Raw genomic sequence first — 15203 nt, forward strand, 5'->3', positions numbered from 1 at the left:
GTCAGGCCGTGAAGGGTAGGTGTCTCCAGAGTTAAGCCTAGACACGTTGAGCTCCCATTTTCCGAGCGACCTGGCCCGGGGCAGCACGGGTCCCTTGGAGAGGGTCGTGACGGCGTCCGGGCCTCGGGGGTGGTGTCCGAAACAGAGGTCTCTAAGCTCTTTTGACCATCTGCCCTTATCAGTAAATAATTTGAGGCCATTATTCAATGGTTATTTAAGTACGTTAGTAATAGATTATGTACATTATAAAAATACACAAAAGGGAAAATGTAAAGGACGAATGATGAAATAAGTAGTCAAAAGCGTAGCTGTTAATTGTAAGAACCAGACAATTTAATGCTCAATTATAAAGTAAAATGAGTTTTGGTAAAGAACTATGCGCTTGAATATTGCCTTATAAACAACTGAGGTATAATTTGAATACCATGAAATTCACCCATTTCAAGTGAACAATGATTTTTAGTAAATCTGTCCAGTTGTTAGCCCTCATTTTTAAAAACCTTGGATTATTACTTTGTGATTCATAAAATTTTAGGTTTGGTTCTGAGTATGTCAGTGTCTTGCTTCCACTGAGGTCATAGATGGAAAAATACTAGATGAGAATATGTGGCTCTAAATGGAAGAAGGAAGCTCCTGATTGAACTTATTAAATCATACTCTCATTAAAAGCCTTGACAACGACTTATGGTTTTCATCAAAGTTTATTTCCTGCCGTCCAAAAGTTGTTCTTGCAAACTAGTCGGAATAAACAATGGGCCCAAAGTATTTCATGGACTGAAACATTTCATTCGAAATATTTTAAAATATGTTGAAAAATTTCCCTCCACTTTGGTGGGCAGCTCGAGATGCACATAGCATTTTTGGCAACAAAAATCACATTCAGATGGAAATATTTCCAAATATATTTTATTTTATTAAAATTTATTTATTTATTTTTGACTGCATTGGGGCTTCGTTGCTGCGTGCGGGCTTTCTCTAGTTGCAGCGAGGGGGGGACTACTCTTCGTTGGGGTGTGTGGGCTTCTCATCGCGGTGGCTTCTCTTGTTGGGGAGCATGGGTTCTAGCCATGCGGGCTTCAGTAGTTTTGGCATGCGGGCTCAGTAGTTGTGGCTCGTGGGCTCTAGAGCACAGGCTCAGTAGTTGTGGAGCACAGGCTTAGTTGCTCCGCAGCATGTGGGATCTTCCCGGACCAGGGCTCGAACCCGTGTCCCCTGCATTGGCAGGTGGATTCTTAACCACTGTGCCACCAGGGAAGTCCCCCAAATCTATTTTAAAATGCAAGAATTATATATAGTGAATACCTGTATAGTTTCTTTTGATTTTCATTTGTTCACAATAAAACCAATTTTAATGGATTTAATGCTTTGTTTTGTTTTTCAGTATTGCTACATGACATGCTAATGTTTTACACTTATTAAAGAAAAGGTCAGTAAATATATTTTGTAAAACCAGTTGAATGGCACAGAAGACTTTCATGGTTTTTCCCATCTTTATACAATAATTGTAAAGATTGGATTGTATCTTAATAAAATGGGATTGAATTTTTAAAAATTACCACAGGCGTGACACCCTGTAGTACTTTGTGCACTTCAGTTTCAACTTGTTTGCTGTGATAGTTTGTCTCTGGATGAAACATGAATTAATTTCCTGTGTGGTGCTAGCTCTGTAACCTTAACCTAGAACTTCCCCCTCACCCCCTTTATTCAAGTCAAAATGATCCATCAGAGGTTATGTAACTGAGCAGGACCCTATCAGGCCTTCCCAGAATAGACCCTACTCCCACCCTCCATGTCCTCCGCCTGCCTTTTGTCTGTAGAAAAACTTTAGTCAAAGAATAAATTTGGGGCTTCCCTGGTGGCGCAGTGGTTGAGAGTCCGCCTGCCGATGCAGGGAACGCGGGTTCGTGCCCTGGTCCGGGAAGATCCCACATGCCGCGGAGCGGCTGGGCCCGTGAGCCATGGCCACTGAGCCTGCGCGTCCGGAGCCTGTGCTCCTCAACGGGAGAGGCCACAACAGTGAAAGGCCCTAGTACCGCCAAAAAAAAAAAAAAAAAGAATAAATTTGACCTGAGAAGTGAGAAAATGCAGAAAGAAAGGAAAACAGTCAAGCAAGGCAAAATAATAATAGTTTAGTCATTAAACAGAGTCAAGGACCTTTAGTTCCTTCTCAAGGGCTATAGATAGTGTTCTGAGCCACATCCTTTGAGCTGTTTTGCAGATACTGAAACCCCTGCCAGGTGGAAGAAGTTAACTGCATGCTGCCCACAAGCACGTAGATCCCAGACCGGTTGGAACCAGAAGGTTGATAATGCTGACTCCCAATTACCTCACCACCAACCAATCAGAAGAATGTCCACGAGCTGATCACACCCTGCTCCTTGAACACTGTAAGACTTTTCACTACCCACTGCAGGGCAGGACACACAGGCTTGAGGGCTTCAGCCCACTGTGGCCCCCTCTGCCAGGCAAAGCAATAAAGCTATTTCTTTCTACTTCACCCAAAACCCTGTCTCCAAGATTTCATCCAGCACCAGTGTGCAGAGGCTGAAATCGGCATCAGTTACACTTGCAGTTTTTCCATAAAACATGTTCTTTTAAACTTTTTATTCTGAAATAATTTCAAACTTACAGAAAAGTTGCAAAAATAGTAAGAGAACTCCTGCATACCCTTTGCCCAGATCCACCAAGTTGATACTTCGTCATATTTGTCATCTCGGTCTACACATACAAGTATGCGTACAAACTTCTTTTTCCCTGAACTTCTTTAGCTTTCTTTAATCTGGAGCAGTTACTTGGCCTTGGTCTTTCACAACACCGACTTTTTTTTTATATATATATACAGGCTAATTATTTTACAGAATGCTTTTCAATTTGGGCTTGTCTGATGTTTCTTCATGATTGGAATCGGGGGTCTAGAGCGCAGGCTCAGTAGTTGTGGCGCACGGGCTTAGTTGCTCCAAGGCATGTGGCATCTCCCTGGACCAGGGCTCGAACCCGTGTCCCCTGCATTGGCAGGTGGATTATTAACCACTAAGCCACCGGGGAAGTCCCAATCCTTATTTATTTAAAAACTTTTTAAATTAATAGACTTCACTTTTTAGAGCAGTTTTAGATTTATAGAAAAATTGAGCAGAAAGTATAGACAGTTCCCATATATTCCCTTCATTCCCCCCCTCCCATTTCCCCTATTGTTAATATCTTGCAATGGTATGGTACACTTGTTACAATTAATGATTCTATACTGATACATTATTATTAACTAAAGTGCATAGTTTACATTAGGGTTCTCTCTTTGTGTTGTATAGTTCTATGGGTTTTGCCAAATGGTTAATGTCATTAATCTACCACTACAGTATCATACAGAATAGTTTTACTGCTCCAGTGGTTAAGAATCCTCCTGCCAATGCAGGGGACACGGGTTCCAGTCCTGGTCTGGGAAGATCCCACATGCTGCGGAGCAACTAAGCCCATGTACCACAACTACTGACCCCACGTGCCACAACTACTGAAGCCCGCACACCTAGAGCCTGTGCTCCACAACAAGAGAAGCCACTGCAATGAGAAGGCCGTGCACCACAATGAAGAGTAGCTCCCGCTCACCGCAACTAGAGAAAGCCCACACGCAGCAATGAAGACCCAATGTGGCCAAAAATAAATAAATAATTAAATTTATTTTAAAAAAAAGAATAGTTTTACTGCTCCCAAAATCCCCTGTACTCCAGCTATTCACCCTTTTTATTTTAGTGCTCAAATTGTCCCAGTCTTGGCCAGGGGGAGCCATTTTAAGCTGGCTCCTGTTTCTTTTGATACATCCCATCTTTTGTTTTTTGTTTTTTTTTGAGCACTTCTTTACCTTTGGGCATAAAATGTTCTAGGCTCATTTTATACTTTTCCTGCCCCAGCCCTGAAATCAACCATTTCTCCAAGGGGCCCAGGCTTCTTTTAGTGGGAAATAGTATTTAGAAACCAAGATGGGGGCACTAAAACTTTTGTTTTAATTAAAGAAGTGCAAATCAAAAAGTCAAAAGAAAAGGAGCTATGGGAAGTTCCTTTGGCTCAATGTCTAATCCATCTCATAATTGTCTGGTACCATTTTGTTTTTTTTTTCAGATTGTGGGACATTTGCCTGATAATTATTATCAGTCAGGGATGAAGGCAGGTTTAAAAACTGGCTGGAGGGCTTCCCTGGTGGCGCAGTGGTTGAGAGTCCGCCTGCCGATGCAGGGAACACGGGTTCGTGCCCTGGTCCGGGAAGATCCCACATGCCGCGGAGCAGCTGGGCCCGTGAGCCATGGCCGCTGAGCCTGTGCGTCCGGAGCCTGTGCTCCGCAACAGGAGAGGCCACAGCAGTGAGAGGAAAAACTGGCTGGAGAAAGGATAAGGGGGTCCGTTTTGCTCTACCAGCCCTATTGTTCCCTAAAGATATAGAATCTGTCTTCTCAGTATGGGCTGAACAGTGAACAATAGCAGTTTTAGAAGGGAGGTGGATAGCTTGTAATAGGGCAGCAATTATACGCCCTTTAGCAATAGGAGTCCCTGCAGAGGTTAAGAATCCACGGGATTTCCAAATTGAGCCAACAGCATGGCAGACTCCAAAAGAGAGGTGGTTTTCCCTTTTTCTAATGTACACACTCTAGTAAAAGCTACCAGCTCAGCAGCTTGGGCTGGTTTGACAGTGGTCAAAGATTATGCTTCAGGCGTTTCACGTGGGGAACCCATGGCATAACTAGTTATTACGTTTCTCTCGAAATCTCATTTATGAGCCATCACAAAATAGAAGTTAGTCTTGGTTGTCTGAAGGGATGTCTGAGAGATCTTCTTGTGGCTTTGAGACCATTTTTGTAGTTTCAAGGCAATCATGTGGAGTGGAATCAGGCTCTCCATCATCAGGAAGGGGGCTTGAAGTAGCTGGATTTAGAGTATTACAACGATGGAAGATGACGGAGGGTTAATTAAAAGAGCCTGGGTGGTGCTTTGCAATGACCTAGATGGGAGGGATAGGGAGGATGGGAGGGAGGCTCAAGAGGGAGGGGATACGGGGACATGTGTATGCATATGGCTGATTCTCTTTGTTGTGCAACAGAAGCTAACAGGGCATCGTGAAGTAATTGTACTCCAAAAAAGATCTATTAAAAAAAAAAAAAGAGCCTGGGGACTTCCCTGGTGGTCCAGTGGTTAGGACTCCATGCTTCTTGCATGCCGTGCAGTGTGGCAAATAAATAAATAAATAAATAAATAAATAAACAAGCCTGCTCATAGGTGGTTTGTTGCCCATGTAGGGAGATGCTGCACCCTATGAACTTGCAAGATAGCAGACACAGCATGGGGAACAGAAAGTTGCATGGGAGACCCTATTGTTAGAGTACTGGCTTTGTCAATCAAGGTGGCAGCTGTGGCCACCACATGTAAGTGTGGGGCCTTACCTAATGCTACAGTGTCTAACTGGCATGAGAAATATGCTATAGGACTCACCTGAGAGGCAAAAGACTGTCCTATAATGCCTGCGGCAATTCCATTATTTTCATGGCAGTATGGATGAAAAGATTGGTCAAAATGAGGTAAGCCAAGAGCTGGAGGTGTAGCCAGAGCTAATGTTAAGGCTGCAAAGGAGGTAGCAAAAGGCTTGCTGGTGAGGAGTTTGAAACTAGAAAATCATGACAGGTGTTAAGAGGCCCTAAAGATATTAGGGTGGGCTGAGACATGGGCAATGAGGTAGGCTGCCCAGAGACTCCAGCTGCTTGAATAGACTCAGAGGTGACAGGTAGAGATAAATCCTCTGAGCAGATGGTAGAGAAAATCTCACCAGTGTCAATTAAGAAATCCAGTTCGGAACCTCTGTTTTAAGTTTGATGGTAGGCTTTTGGGGTTGAACTGAGGATCCGCTGACACTGTCATTTGAGGGGGAATTGTCTGTCAGGAGGAGAAACATGAACCGGGGAGTAATGGGACCTAGAGAGGTTGTTTCTCAAACTTTCCTTTCTCTTAAGTGCAGGACAGTTTTTCCTCCAATGTCTGGATTTCTTACAGTATCTGCAATTGTCTGGAGGCAAATAGGAAGAGCTCTGGGTGGGTGTGGAGTTGCTTTTAGAATCATGCTTTTGTTTTTCTAAAGATTCCAGTTGCAAAGCAAGAACTCTTGCTTTTAACTGTTTTTCCCCCCTGACATTCCTGCAAACTATTTTCAAAGAATTGAGCTACAGCTTCCATTATTAGCTTAGCGGTTGCCCAGACCAACTGACCACACTATTTTGAATCTGTTTTTAATAACAGGGAGAAAATTTCCCACTAAAGCAGATATGAAGAGATTCCTGTGTTCTTGGGGCTTCTGGGTTCAGTGCGGTGTGTCTTTGAAAAGTTTGTATAAAACGTTCAACAAAGGCTTTTGGATGTTCCCCATTCTTCTGAGTGTATAATTTGACCTTAGACCAATTAATCTGGGGGGAAGACTTCTACTATTGCTTGAACAGCAGGCTTATAGGGCCTACGCATGTGTTCTGCCCTATAGTTCTTCCTCCTTCTGACAAATAACACAACAGATAGAGACAAAGAAAAACAGTGACCATCTGGGAGGACAGAATCAATAAAAAGCAAGAGTACTCATTTACCAAATGCCAGAGGCTCTATGTCACAAGGAACTAGCTCCAAAACTAATCTCCTGCTAATCTAAATAGAGAGAGAGAGAAAAGGGACTCCCACCGCTTTCTCTTCAACCCTGCAGGCAGAGATCTGGGAGGCTGACGTGATAAGAAATCTTAGCTTCTGCTGGCCTTTGTCAGGTGTCTCAGGATCTCTCAGCTGTAGCAGACTTGGGGTGGCAAGGGTCTGGCCAGTCTCCTGGCTGGCTTACCAACTGTCAGGGAGGAGGGAATTTCCTCCCCCCCTCCCTTCTTGAGTTCTTGCAGCTGGACTAATAATAAAATTGACACTAGAGAGATTAACAGGAGGAAAGAAACAAATTTTAACTTGTATATATGGAGTTCTCATAGAGATGGGCCCTAAGAAGTGGCCAAGGCAGGCAGCTTTTATACTTTTTTGATAAAGAATAAATTTGTGAGGAATTGTCAGGACAAAGAAACTTAGTTTTGGGTGCTTAATTAGTGAAGAATCTAAACAAAGTTTGGGGGACTTCCCTGGTAGTCCAGTGGTTAAGACTCTGTGCTCCCAATACAGGGGTCCTGGGTTCGATCCCTGGTCAGGGAATTAGATCCTGCATGCTGCAACTAAGAGCCTGCATGCTGCAACTAAGACCTGGCACAGCCAAATAAATAAATAAATATTAAACAGAGTTTGGGTTTGGGGTAGTAAATTAAAGAAGTAACAAAGTTGGTTTATATAGGCTTCTTGGGCCTGAATTCCCTATCTCTTGTGATAAGGGTGTCCTACATCTAGATGCAAGGGAATGCACCTTTCACATGGAAGATTTATTTCCTGCTTTCAGGGGGACAGAGGAGGGTCAATTTTCTTCTTGCATCCACTGCTTCTCAAACAACTTCAATTCAAAATAATCAACATGCCATCAGCATATTTTGGGGTGACCCTCCCTGAACCCCAACACCAGAATCTGGCACAAGGAGTTCAATAAATATTGGCTAATTTTTCCCCTGGCCATTGTGGTTATTGTATTTTCTATTTCAGAAAGGCTCAGGGGGAAGATCTAGGTCTGCTATTCTGAAGGATCATGTGACCCCAAAATCAAAACTTTCTTGTCTAACCTCAACTGGGCTGACATTAAAAACCTTCTGCACTCACTGCAAATCTCTGCCCCACCACTTCTCATTTTCAACAGATGTCCCACTCAACTCCTACTTTCTTGGAAAATTCAGGCAACCACAGATCAGACTTTAGTTTCTCACCACCAAAATCTCACATGCGTCTGAACTTGCAGCTCTTCTTTCCTTTTCTTTCTTTTTCTTTCTTTCTTTCTTTCTTTCTTTCTTTCTTTCTTTCTTTCTTTCTTTCTTTCTTTCTTTCTTTCTTTTTCTTTTCTCTCTTTCTTTCTTTCTTTCTTTTTCTTTCTTTCTTTCTTTCTTTCTTTCTTTCTTTCTTTCTTTCTTTCTTCTTCCTTCCTTCCTTCCTTTCTTTCTTTCTTTTCTTTTTCTAAACCCTTTTTAAGTTGAGAGGTTTAATTTTGAGATTGAAGGCTATGGAGAATATCTAAATGGATTTCTTTAAAAGGAGCAATAATTTGATCCAATTTTCCAGTAGAAACACTCTAGCAGCAGTGTAGAGAGTGAGTTAGAGAGAACAGTGGGAGACTGAAAGATTTTTTAAAATACAGTTGCGGTTAGGCCCGGATAAAAGGGATGGCCTTTAAGGTAGGACTGGATTCATGGATAAGGTAAGGAGCTAGTGAATACTAGGGAGTAGCATCTATCTTTTGCTAATTAGTTGTGGAAGAGGTTGTAGTTGAGGATGATGGAAGAAATTTTCACATGTTGAGATATGGGGAACTCATTCTGGCTTAACTTTATGCTAACTAGAACAGCCTGTTTTGTGGCTTATTAAACATGCATTGTACATCTGCTTTAACCATTAAAGAAAAGAATGCATTTAAGACTCAAAATGGAGTAGCTGTAGTTCAACCATTCAAAATGGAACTGGGTGGTCATTGTGGTTGTGGTTTCAGACATGTTCCTGCATTACTGAGAACTTGGATTTTCTGAACTGTATCAGACTCAAGGACAGCAACAGCCATTCTCAAAACAATATGCTAGCAGGTGCCAGCTGCAACCTTCTGGTCTCGAGGTCTCCCCTTGTAACTATGCAACCATTTCAGACCCCGACCAATCCTTGCTTCACAAGCACCCTTACTTCTTGCCAGTTCCAATTATAATTCTTGACAAACTTATATAATTTTGCTTTTATAAGCCTCCCCTTTTTTGTAGTCCAGCAGAACACAATTCAAGTGCTTCTTGAATCTGTGTCTCCCAGGCTATAGTCCTCAGTTTGGCTCAAATAAAATTATTTTCTATTCAACTTATAGATTGTTTATTGATTATCTCTTTCAACAAGGATAACTCCTAGGCTTCCACTTCAAAGAATGACTTGACGGTGAGCCCATCACCAAGACAGAAAGTAGAAGAGGAATGAAGAGCAGGGTGGAAAGACGATGAGTTTATGTTGAGACACATTACCTGCTTTAGCAGGTAAATGTTGCATGTAGAGGTCTGAGTTGGAAAAATAGATCTGGTAGTCATCAGCTTTATATTTTATTAAATGAATCCATGCATGCATATGGGGTCCCTAAGAGGGAAAGTGTATAGAATGAGAATGATAGAGAACTGAGAAACACAGGCACAGAAATTCAGGAAGGAAAAGAAGAATCTACAAATGGGTCCCAGAAGAGCCATCCAGAGAAAAAAGGGAAACCAAGGGAGTGACACAGCCTTTCTTTCCTTTTCTTTTTTATTTATTAATTTTTTTAAAATTGCAGGATAGCTGATGTAGAGTATTATATGTTTCAGGGGTACAACATAGTGATTTACAATTTTAAAAAATTTTTTTATTGGAGTAGAGGTGATTTACAATGTTGTGTTAGTTTCAGGTCAGTTACACATATACATATATTCATTCTTTTTCATTTCTTTTCTCATGTAGGTTATCACAGAATACTGAGTAGAGTTCCCTGTGCTCTACAGTAGGTCCTTGTTGGTTATCTATCTTATATATAATAGTGTGTGTATGTTAACCCAAGCTCCTGATTTATCCCTCTGCACCACATTTCCCCTTTGGTAACCATAAGTTTGTTTTTTACATCTGCGACTCTGTTTTGTAAATAAGTTCATCTGTACCATTTTTTTAGGTTCCACGTATAAGAAATATCGTATATTTGTCTTTCTCTGTCTGACTTACTTCACTCAGTATGACAATCTCTAGATCCATCCATGTTGCTGCAAATGGCGTTGTTTCATTCTTTTTTATGGCTGAGTAATATTCCATTGTATATATGTACCACATCCTTCCCTGTTCCCTTGTTCTCAGGGTCTCATGATTTCACACTCATTTGCTGTTCCTTCTGTCTCTCTGGCCATTCTCAAGCTCCAGCGCAAACCCACACCACTGCTTTTTACTTAATATTGGTGTCCCTCACTGTTTTGTCCTAACCCCTCTTTTTACTCATTTTAAGCAATCTCCCCTCATGGCCTCTTCTCCTCCATGAGTTCATTGGCTGTCATTTATGCCAGTGGCTCCCAAAATTGTCTTCAACTTAGATCTCTCTCCCGATATCCAGATTTTATACCCTGTTATTCTGGCCTGTGAAATCTAGCTGCTTCAGCCTTCGTGGATTCCTAGTTCCATCTACTCAACCCACAGGGCTCTGGGTTCCTCCTCTCTGTGCTGATTCCTGGCAGTTCTCTCCAGAAAGTCATCCTGGGCAATCACAGAGCTTATCTCGGTTGTTTCTCTTCTCTCAAGGATCGCTGTCCTGAGCTGCGTATTGATATAGATCCAGAACCAGGAGTCCCATCATTATACTGCTTTTCAGATACTTTCTCCTCTCCATTTTCTCTGTTCTCTTCTTATTAGTAGGAAGTTTTACTTTCTTCACTGACCCTTGATGTCTCTTAATCTGTTCACTCTTGTTTTTTTTTTTTATCCCTTTGTACTTTTGTCCTTGGTTTTGGAGGACTTATTTGACTTCCAATGAAATTTTTATTTCTGCAACTGTGTGTTTAATTTTCAAAAGCACTTTATTATTCTGATTTTTTTTTTAAGTAGCACCCTGTTCTTGTTTTATGGATCCACCAACACCTCAGATCCTTTAGAACTTGGGTTTTTGTGACCTTCTTTTCTGTTCCAGTAGTCAATTTCTCCAAGAGTCAATTTGCTCTGTTTGCTTACCTTTGTAAGCAAACTTTGCTTACCTCTTTTACGCTGCTAGCTTTTCTCATCGTCTGGTCATCTTTGGGCATCTATTTATTTAAAAGGTCAAAGGTTTGGTTTTTTCTTTCAAAAAGCACAGAACATGATTCTTGAGCATTATAACTGATGTCTTATTTAGTAGAATAAGTTGTGTCTGGGTTAGAGGTAATAAAACGTTATGAACCCACAACAGTAGGCTCTTCTCAGTACGATTGCTGAGAGCACAGAATTGTGAAAGTGGGTCATAAGGGAGGCCGTTGAGAGCCATGTGTACCCACCTGTTTTTTTAATCTTGTTTTGACCATTTGCAAAGCTTATTTGCTGCTTCAGGAATAAATCAAAATAAAACTCCATCCTAAGCAGGGACTGAGTCCTCATTTTCCAATCCTAGAATCAGGACCGGACATTATTGTCTGGCCTTGCATATACCAACGCTACTGGTGATCCATGGCCCTTAGGAGTCCCTTTACTTGTCTGTGTACATCAGCCAGCATCTGCTAATGGCAAGCACCTATACCTCTGTTGGATGCAGGCTAGAAGTTCTTAGGAATGATGTGTAGCGGTATATATACCCCACTTCCTTACTCCTTGGCTACTCTGTTGGATGCAGGCTAGAAGTCCTTAGGAATGATGTGTAGCGGCATATATACCCCACTTCCTTACTCCTTGGCTAGGATACTTCTGAGGAATGTGCTCTGCATCGTTTTCCTCAGCTTCTCCATGGGATTAAGATTTACTCTGATAGCTGGTTTATTGGAAGTCTTCCTTTTCCTGTATCATCTTCCCTCTGCTCTTGTCTTTGCACCTTCCAGGAAAACTACATGCTCTCAATCATCACCTCAGGATCTTCTTCTGGAGAGAATCCAACTAAGATAGATCGTAATGTGAGCCAAAAGCTGACACCCTTCCCATTTCTACGTCTACCAAAAGCCGCACTCTTCTCTCTCCAAAAGTCCATTAAGAGAGTCTGGTGAGGAGGAACAGATTTCTACTCCTGTTTTTCCTAGCATGTATTTGCCCCTGCTAACGGCAAGAAGAATGCAGGTACCCAGAATGTGGCGGATATGTCTCTAAGACTGTTAAACCACAAAGAACACAAACCTGCCAGATGGGTTGGAGGATAGACCTCAGCTGTCATAAAGAATCTCTTCTGCTCTTGTCGGTGTTTCACATCCATTCATCTCCACCACCATACGGTACTTTTTGATTCCTGCAAAATAAGAAGTCACAATAATACAGAAATCTGCAAATTTTGTAATAAATTAACCACTTATGTATCATTTAAGGGAGTGGTCCTCAAACTTCTGTGTGCATCAGAATCACCGAAGGGCTTGCTAAAACACAGATTGAAATACAGGTCTCACCCCTAGAGTTTCTGATCCAGTAGGTTGGGGGTGGCACCAGAGAGTTTGCATTTCTGATACGTTTCCAGGTGATTGCTGTTGTCCAGAGAACACACTTTGAAAATCATTGCTTTAAGGAATTTTGATGTTCTTCCCATCCTAGCTTAATTGGTTATATTTCTTAGTCTCTCTTCCTTTCACGGAATCTTCTAACACAATTTATGTAGTTTTCCATGTGATTGTATGGAATCTTCAATATTGTATGTAGTCCTTTGTATCTACAGGACTCAAAGTTTCCTATTAGTGATAACAGGATATTCAGAATTTTCTTCTATATCAGGCTAGCATATTTCACAAGCAGTTCTTTTATCCCAGTAAAATATTAACCTGCTTCGTTGAATTTTAAATGCAATCAGCAATCTCATTATTGTTAGGTGTAACAATTAATATATCCAAATATATTGCCAATGCAGTTCAGTTTCTGTCAAAAGTCACAAGGTTTCCAATTTTTTGGGACACTTTTTTACCTGCATAAAGTGATAGGCTTTGAAGGAAAAGCTTTGATCTCTCTCTTAAGTCTGATGCATTTGCATTGTGCTTCTCAGAATAAAGAACCAAGTCCCCCAAGGAGTTTGAGGACTGCAGTGTTTCCGGAAGGTGGAAAATTGATGTCAGAATGGGGCGGAGAGAAGAAAGGAAAGACCTCAGCTGAGAGGCCATGGCAGGTGTGGCCAGCAAACAGGAGGGCCACCAGCAGAGCTTAGAGGGTCAAGGCAGGTTGGAGAGGATGAGCAAGAGGGCAGGGACACGGCAGCTCTGAGGAGCAAGGAGCAGGTGCTGGAGACACCCCCTGAGTTGGAAGCAGCAAAGGTGTAGCTGCTTGTTAACGCCTACAATGTGTCTTAAGCAGAAATTGTCTCTGAAGGACCTTAATCATAAAACACGTTACAGTTTTCTATAATAAGAAACCCTGTGACCTTCAGTTGCTCCATCAAAGAGCAAGATACGAAAAAGATTATTGGCTGTTTTATACGAAACATCATTAACCAGGAGGGTCAAAGGTCTTCTGGCTTACACCACACAATGCCATCTCGCGTGTTGCCTTTATGACAAACCTTCTCCTTAGGTTTATTGCGTTAAGATGAAAAAAAAAAAAGAAAGAAGGCTTTGTGGAGAAATGTATTTGATGACAAATACATAAGGTATGTTTGTTTTTGGAAACGGCGTTTGCTTCGAACATTGTAAATAAACGCACTAACGATACTAAACCCACCACTGTAATCTGTGCCCAGAGCAACTGACCGACCGAACCAGTGCTGTGTTATTTCAGTTCATCACTGCGGTGACGGTTCTTTGGTTAGTCAGAAAGCACTAGATTCCCATCTTAGCTTTATCTTTACAGACACGCTCCAAAAAACGTTGCCTGAAACTACCCAGATATTCATCAACAGATGAATGAACAAATGCTGTGTGTGTGTGTGTGTGTGTGCGCGCGTGTGTGTATGAATATTATACAGCCATAAAAAGGCATGAAGTACTGAAACACGCTATAATGTACCTGAACCTCTAAAACTTCACACTAAGTGAAAGAAGCCAGACATAAAAGGGCATATATTGTATAACTCCATTTACATGAACACTACCCAGAATAAGTAAATCCACAGAGACAGAAAGCAGACTGGTGGTTGCCAGGGATTGGGGGAAGGGGGTGTGGGTGATGAAAATGGTTTGGAATTTGATATGGGTGATGATGGTACAACGTTGTGAATGTACTAAATGGCACTGAAGCGTACACTTTAACAAGGTTAATTTTATGTTGTGTGAATTTCACCTCAGTTGGGGGAAAAAAGAAAAAGAAAAACATTGCGTGTGTCGCATTAGATTCAACTATAATGTGAAGCTTGCCCTTCCACAGCAGGCACTCACCTTCCCTCTCCCAGAGCCCCTGAGGTTGAGTTTCTCAGATGCTTCTTCCAGCAGCACCTCTAAGCTCAATAGAGAAGGGACGTCTGACTCATGTCATAGGAGCCCCAATACAAGGCAGACTCCTAGGATAAAAACAGGAGCATAGGGTCATGGGAAGGAGAGAGAAAGCAATGAGGGGGTAGAATTTCTGCCATAAATTCTGCATTTTAGAATGAATGAGAAAAAATCAACGTGAACGGGCTTAAATTTCCACATGGGGAAAAAGATGCTGTGCAAGTCCTAGTTATGGGTACAGATATAATTTAACTACAAATGGAAGAGTCTAAGAAAGTTTACACATGCTGATTCCAAATTGTGTGCCTATCATGTCTAAGAATCCAAAAGATGGGAAGCAACCAGTCACGGGACACAGAAGACCTCAGCTCTGGGTCTGGGTCTGCCACTCATTTACTGGGCATGCATTCATTCATTCATGCATGCATCCAACAAATAGATCTTGAGCACCTATTAGGTGCTAGGTACTGTTCTAAGGGCTGGGGATCCAGCATTGAACAAGACACACAAAGTCTCTGCCCTCGTGGAGCCTATCGTCTAGTGTGGATACAGACAACCCTGTGAACAAGTATTTGTTGAACTGAATTGAAATAATGTAAGGACAAGTCATGACACATGCTATGCAAAAGAACAAAGCAGGACAAGAGACAGTGAGAATGAAGATCTTTCCAAAGGGGAGACATTGCTGCAGAAATGCAGTGACATGAAGAGAGGGCTGTGTAAACAGAGAGCGTTCTGGGCATAAGGAAGAACACATGTGAAGGCTCTGAGACATACATGTGCTCGGCATGTCGCAGGCGTAGCAAGGAGGTTGGAAGAGCTGCAGTGTGGAGAGGGAGGGGTGCGGGGAAAAGGAGCCAGGGAAGTAGTGTGTAGAGCCTGCAGGCTCCGGGAAGGGTTTGGGCTTTATTCTGAGTGAATGGAGGTCATTATAGAGATTTTAGCAGAGGAGTGAACTTATGACTCAAAAGGCTCCCTCTGGCTGCTGTATAAAGATTCAAGTATAGGATGGGGGGC

This window comes from Delphinapterus leucas, chromosome 4 (genome assembly GCF_059928025.1).
Source record: "Delphinapterus leucas isolate spDelLeu-1000000601 "Yukka" chromosome 4, BTC_Dleu_Yukka2, whole genome shotgun sequence".
Taxonomy (NCBI): Eukaryota; Metazoa; Chordata; class Mammalia; order Artiodactyla; family Monodontidae; genus Delphinapterus; species Delphinapterus leucas.